Genomic DNA, 6,730 nt, shown 5'->3' on the forward strand with positions numbered 1-6,730 from the left:
GAGAAGCAGGAGCTAGTTTTATAGAGAAACTTCCATTCTTTTGCTAATTAATGGAAAGCAACTACCAAACATCCATCTATACACAACAAATCTTCCAAGGACTACTTCATGAAACACACAATAAATATGGTGTTTTGTATATGTTCACGACAAACACGTGAGAGTTTAGACGCCAAGTGGTTCTCTCTTAGCATTTTTTAACCAACCTCTTACAGGCAGTAGCAACTAATTTAGGGGAGTGAAGGTCGGTTGGATAAAACTGAAAATGAAACATGGACTGGATGACCATGATTTTTTATTACCACAAAAATAGTCTAGTATATTAAATCTAGAAATCAATTATATTTTAACAGAGCTAAAATACATAGGAGTTATATGAAGGTTCAAAACAACCACCACCTAATTTCAGGGTAATTCAGATCTCTTCAATAATTTGAATCTTACATGGATTACAAACGTCTTTCGAATTAAAGTATCATGCATGTAGGTCATCCAAGGAAATCAAGATATGGAATTTTGTTTTGGATCATTATCCTTCAATTTTTTATCAGCGTTTATTAGTTTTTTGGATGGTTGATGAGGAAAAAATGGGATCTAGATGAGAAGATGTTGTAGCCACACAAAAACCTCAAAGAGTAGGACCTTGCTATGGTACTTCCATTGCCACATACTCTCTCAGTTCCAAATTATAAGTCATTCCAACTTTTTTGAAGAGCCAAAGCATCTCAAGTTTGACTAAAATTATAAAGAAATTACAAAGATTTATGACATCAAATAGGTATACTATGAAAATATATAATTAATAAAGGATCTAATGATACTTATTTGGTATCATAAATGTTATTATTTTATTATATAATTGGTCAAACTTGAGATGCTTTTACTCTCAAAAAGGTTAGAATGACTTAAAATTTAGGACGGAGAGAGTAAGAGATAATAGCTTAAACAAATCATATCCATTGACTTTTAGAATTTATATAAAATAGTTAAACATCAGAAAGAACTAGAAAAAGAAAGAAAAAATTTCCACCAAAACCTTGTATCGCGGATAGATGGCATGCACAGACAAAGCATGTGCCCTTTCTCCTTTTGTCCACATCATATTCGGCGTCATATCACACACTCCCTCTAACCTAAAATATATTGCATCCTAGGCCATTTTCAGACAAAATAAGGGAGAGTACAATAGATGCATTTACCTCGCTTAACTTCCTAATTTATTGAAATCTGATTCTACTCCGTATGATTAAATGGTGAACTCTCAGTCTCCTTATACAAAACATGGCAAGTACATCAACTACTTTCCTTATACAAAATAATCACGTATTTTTATTTAAGTGAAATGAATAGAGAAGCAGAGCTAGTTTATATAGAAGGTTCAATTCCTCTCCAAATCAATAAAGGGAACAACCATCAACATCTATGGGCAATAAGTTTTGCAAGGACTACTTTCTGAATCACATTCACACTTATACATGGTGTTTTGCATATGTGTGTACTATTCACATGTGAGAGTTTAGAAGCCAAGTGGTTCTCTTAGGCTTTTTAATGAACTTTGTACACGCACTAGTAGTTAATATAAGGGACTGAATATCGGTTGGATAAAACTTGGATTTGATGAGCTTGATTTTGGATTAAATATGTTTAATTAAAAAATTAATTTGATTTTAAGAAATTGAAAAAACATAATGAATATGAAGGTTCATAACAACATCCACCTATTCAGATTTCTTTCAATAATGAGAAGCTTCCAAGGCTTACAAACATCCTTGAAATTAAAGTACCATGTAGGTCATCCAAAGAAATAATGATATGGATTTTTTTCACTATGCATTCAATTTTTATCAAGATTTGTTAGGTTTTTGGTGGTTGATGAGGAGAAAATAGGATACATAAGAGAAGAGGTTGTAGCCACACAAGGACCTCAAAGAATAACTAGGTTGCAACTGTATGCTTTTTCAGTCTCACTAGCATGTCTATAACACTTGATAGCAAATTAAGGCGTTTAAGATAGAGTTCAACAAAACAAACTATCTGTGATAATTACGAACAACTCAATTTATCTACAAAGAATTTGGTGAACATATATATGCACGCACGCACACTTGTGAGGAGTGAGTCCAAAATGTAACTAGTAACAACAAACATGTTGACATCTGTTTCACATATACATAATGTATAGTGAGGAACATAGCGCGTGTAGAGCGTGCAACTGAGATTTTTTACAGCAGCATGTTTCTTCTTTAAAACAATGGAAATATATTCTAGTGTGCGAAGACCACATTGCATGGCATCACAGAATCATCACCATCTTTTTGTTAGAAAAAATTATACATTTATTCTATTATATTATATACTATAAAAAGAGTGAAGGAAATATAAATAGTCTTCACCCTGATGTTTTCTACCCACTTTAATTCTAATTCGTTGGATCAACTTTGAACTCAGATGTTTTCTACCCACTTGAATTTATATTGACAGCCTGTTTTCTAGGCCCGCACTGCCCTGGCATTTTTTTTCACCGAAAGATTCCTTACGCACCCGCGTGTACCATGGTGGTTTCCTTCTCAGTGACTCAGGCTTCTTTCCCCATCTCCAAACGGCAGTTTCCTTCTCGGTGAATCACGCTTCCTTCCCCATCTCCAAACAACGCCGCAATAGTGTGCGCCTCTCCGCCTTCGCCAATATGCCTCCATCACCGTTCCTCGAGCGAAGCGGCTGCGGGCGCGCGGGGTTTGCAGCATGGCGGCATTCGGTGGGAGCGGCGGCGGCGACGCGGAGAGAGACGGTGGTGTCCAAGGTGGCGGCGTAGAAGACCGCGCGTGGGGCGTCCAATGGTGGGTTCAGTTCGAGGTCTCCCCCGTGGCGGGCGCCGGCCGGCAAAGGCAACTCGGCAACGCCTTCGGGGGTGTCTTCCGCTCCTTCACGCTTCTCCTCATCGGCGTCGTCGTGTTCTCGATCTGCCTCTAATCCGTAAGATCTGCTTTGGCCCCGAGCTGTGAGTACACCCTGGCCCCTCGGCCGGTCACCGTCCACTGCCCAGCCCCAGCGCCCTAGCGGTGGCCGGCTGGCCGGCCCAGTGCCCCGGCCCCGCTCGGCTGCTAGGCGGCCAGGGGCCGCTGCCCGCTGAGCTCCTCCTGAGCGAGAAGGGCGCCGACGTGGTCTTCGATGTTGGTGGCCGGACGTTCGCAGCACACCGGTGCGTGCTCGCCGCCCGGATTCCTCTTCCATTCTCTCTGTGTGTTTGCTGTTACGGCCAAAAGATGAACATTACAAGCTAATAGAACTTGCGCATTTGTACTAATCCGTGCAGAAACTTGTGAAAATCGGAGGAAAATGATTATAGATCCAAATAATGTGAAAGTAATTTTGTTACATTCATAACTTTATCCTCTGCCTGTGAAAAATATGTTTGCACGTGTTACTCTAACCAAAATTTCTTCATTTTTTTTGCCAAATTGTAGTCTTCAAGATTTAAGTTGGATTTCACTTTGAATGCCAATTTTCATGCTTCCATTAAGTAATTTTACCATTAGATTATCATTTGATTAAAAAAAGGGCGTACCCAGTGCAGAGAGCTCCCGCTCTGTGCGGGGTCTGGGGAAGGGTGTCAGTGGCAAGCCTTACCCTCGCCTGTGCAATGCGAGGAGACTGCGACTCGAACCCGGGACCTTCCGGTCATAGGCGGTAAGACTCTATCGCTTGCACCAGGCCCGCCCTTCTGGATTAGCATTTGATTAATTACTCAAAATATACATAATCATTTGTTTTTGTAAATGCTCGATAGGCCATCTTGGGTGCCTCCAGGATTCATGCTCAAGAGGATTGTGCATTGATTACTATTGTTTGGCTTAACGAAGTGATGTTCTCCACTGGTTCGGTTTGGTTCCATCTATCTTTCTTATTTCTACAATTCAAATATTTATGAATGGAACCCTGAAAATATACCTTAATATTCTGATTTTGTTTGCATTCAATACAACATTAACCACCTAGCAGTATGGACAAGATCATGCAGTAGTTCAAATTAGTAGGAGCTAATACATTTTTACCTAGATAATCTTTGTTTGAAGGGAACAGGTTTTTTAGTCAGATTACAACATGAGCCTAAAGACCTAAACCATGTCACCTCCATTCTACCTTTCACTTCAATTTTAATCCCAAAATCTCCACTTGGTGATTTAGTTTTGGCACATTCTTTGCATTCTTGTGATTTGGGATCACCAATATTTTGATGAAATTCTCCTGTGAGACTATGATGCGGACTGAGACTATAATCATGATTCACTAACACTAGGTGCTAGGTTGGCTAGGTTGCTGATGTTTCACAAGGTTTGGTGATGTACCGGTGTGGAACTGTGGAAATATGTGATGCTCTGACCTACACGTGGATTGAGCTAATGTGGTAAAAAATAATGTGCTTTATACTCTTTTATTTATTTTTCTGATGTTCTTTTAGCTAATAGAATCATATTTATCATGGCTTTATTAATTGGTCAGTCATTTTCATGTTACCAGTATCAAGGTTGAATCTCATGTTGATTGCCAGGAAACCCTAATGAAACATCTCTTGCTTACTGACCCAGGTAGTCATGCAAAGGTTTCTCAAGAAATTGCACTTCTGAAGTTTGTTAAGTGTTCACTCTAAAAACCTAAGGATGTTGTTCATCTAGAAGCATCTAAGAAGAAAGATAATACAAAAATTTACTCATGGCATCTGAAAATCCTTGACATATTTTGCAAGCATTCATAGTGCTACATTGGAGCCCTAAAGTTCACATTTGTTGTCTTGTTTTCCCTTCATTTTTTTACTTTTCTACTCTAGGGCTTTCAACTTAGAATGTGATTCAAATTAATTGGCTGGGTGATCAGGTGTCTGATTCATTTTCCAGTTGAATCTATTGATTATGATACCTTTGTTTTTTATTTTATTTTTACTTTTCTACTCTAGCATTTCAGATTAGAATGTGATCCAAATTAATTTGCCGGGTGATCATGTGTAGTTTTTTTTTCACAAAACTGATTCTAAAAATCTATTGCTGCTGATTCATTTTTCAGTTGATTTTATTGATCAGCTAAACAAGGTTAGCCTTAAATATGTACATACTCTCCATTGGTCCCAGAGTCTATTTTTGAAAAGCTTGTATCAAATCCAAACCAAATTTCTAACTGATTTCTATATATTTATTGATAAAAACAATTTTTGTACAAGAATTATGTCTTTCACAAATTTGATGTATTTTTTTTTCTGATTTGCTTTGAGAATGTGGAGCAGGCCAAAGCCATCCTTTCATGTATGAGGGAAAAAGGAGAAAGGGAATTAGGGATTGACATTTCACTTGTTAGTTTTTTGGATATAATTAAGATGATCTTGTAAATATCTCAGTAAGACAGTAAGTTATATTTGCTACTTTGCTCTTTTATCTTTCCATGAACCATATTAGTGGTCAAGTTAGTAATATGCCTTTTGTGGAACTACTTCAGATCACTGGTTGTTTTTATTAAGTTTGTTTTTGATTGGAGGTCCTAATGTTAAACACTCTATATTCTTTCAACATGCAGCCTTGAACACTTGGGGAGATTCCTTCTGTCAATGACTGAATCGGTGCTGCGGCTTAGGGACCTAAAAAGCTATGTTTTGGTATAATCAAACCCACCCTTCTCACTTTAGCGGAGTGTGTGTGCGTGATAATTTTTCAGTTACTCTTGTATGTGCAGAAAATAATGCATATTTGGGTTATTTTAGAGATTGGAACACCTTAAGGAGTATGCCCAATTAGTTTTTCTGTATAAAATGGAGAACATGTTTGATCATAAGCCTATGCGCTCTTATATCCTTTGGATGGAAAAGGGAGTATGCTACACTCACTAAATGTATCTGTACAAAATATTCCATTTATTCCTTGGTTATGTACCTGATTATTTACAATCTTCCATGTATTCCCTGGTTATGTAGCCGCTTATTTACATAAGCTTTATATTCTCTAGAAGTGTCATATAATTGAAGAAAAAAACTCAAGACGCCCTACAAGTAACATGAAGAGCATTGTATTCCTCAAGTAGCCTATTTTAAATTGGGTCTTTTGTGTTTGTCCTTGTAAGATGGAACAGAAATGCTCATTTTGTTTATCTCCAATAATAATAAGTTCACATGTGATCCTGTTTGCATATATGTAACACTCAGCAATGAAGGATGTGCAAATTTTGTTATTCATAAAGTATTCGACATCTTTATGCATATCACAATGATCTTAGTGAAATATGAAGTAATCATAGCCTTGTAATGAATGTTGCAATTAAGTTGATCTTGTGCACATACTTGCTTCGATGTGACTGGTTTTTTTGTTGCATTGTTAGGAAAAAAAACCAAGAATTGAGATTTTCTTGATATTGCTCTATTATAAAAAATGTTTTAATAGACACGTGTGACACGCATGGGCATGTCCACTAGTTTTTGAAAAAGGGTGTTCCTAGTTTATAAGGAATTGAACTGAATCATCCATAAAAGGGGTATATCGATTGAAGTAGGAGTATACGTCTCAACTAAGGCAAGCACTATATCATAAAAAAATGGTATGTTGATTCATAATATAGTCCGTTCATGCAAGAGTGATCATGCATTTATCTGAAAATAGCATACTCCCTCCGTTCCAAATTATAAGATGTTTTGACTTTTCTGGATACATTGCTTTTGTTACGCACTTAGTCATATACTATGTCTAGATACATA

General features: G+C 37.4%; 1 long non-coding RNA gene across 1 annotated transcript; it reads left to right on the forward strand.

Annotated features, from left to right (window-relative positions):
• Positions 1-2,548: 2,548 nt before the first annotated feature.
• Positions 2,549-6,261, forward strand: LOC136501811 (uncharacterized). Its single transcript, XR_010770374.1, has 3 exons — positions 2,549-3,199; positions 3,788-5,393; positions 5,563-6,261. It is a non-coding gene; the product is annotated as an uncharacterized lncRNA (long non-coding RNA).
• Positions 6,262-6,730: the final 469 nt, after the last annotated feature.

The sequence above is a fragment of the Miscanthus floridulus genome, chromosome 13 (genome assembly GCF_019320115.1).
Source record: "Miscanthus floridulus cultivar M001 chromosome 13, ASM1932011v1, whole genome shotgun sequence".
In the NCBI taxonomy this organism is placed as follows: Eukaryota; Viridiplantae; Streptophyta; class Magnoliopsida; order Poales; family Poaceae; genus Miscanthus; species Miscanthus floridulus.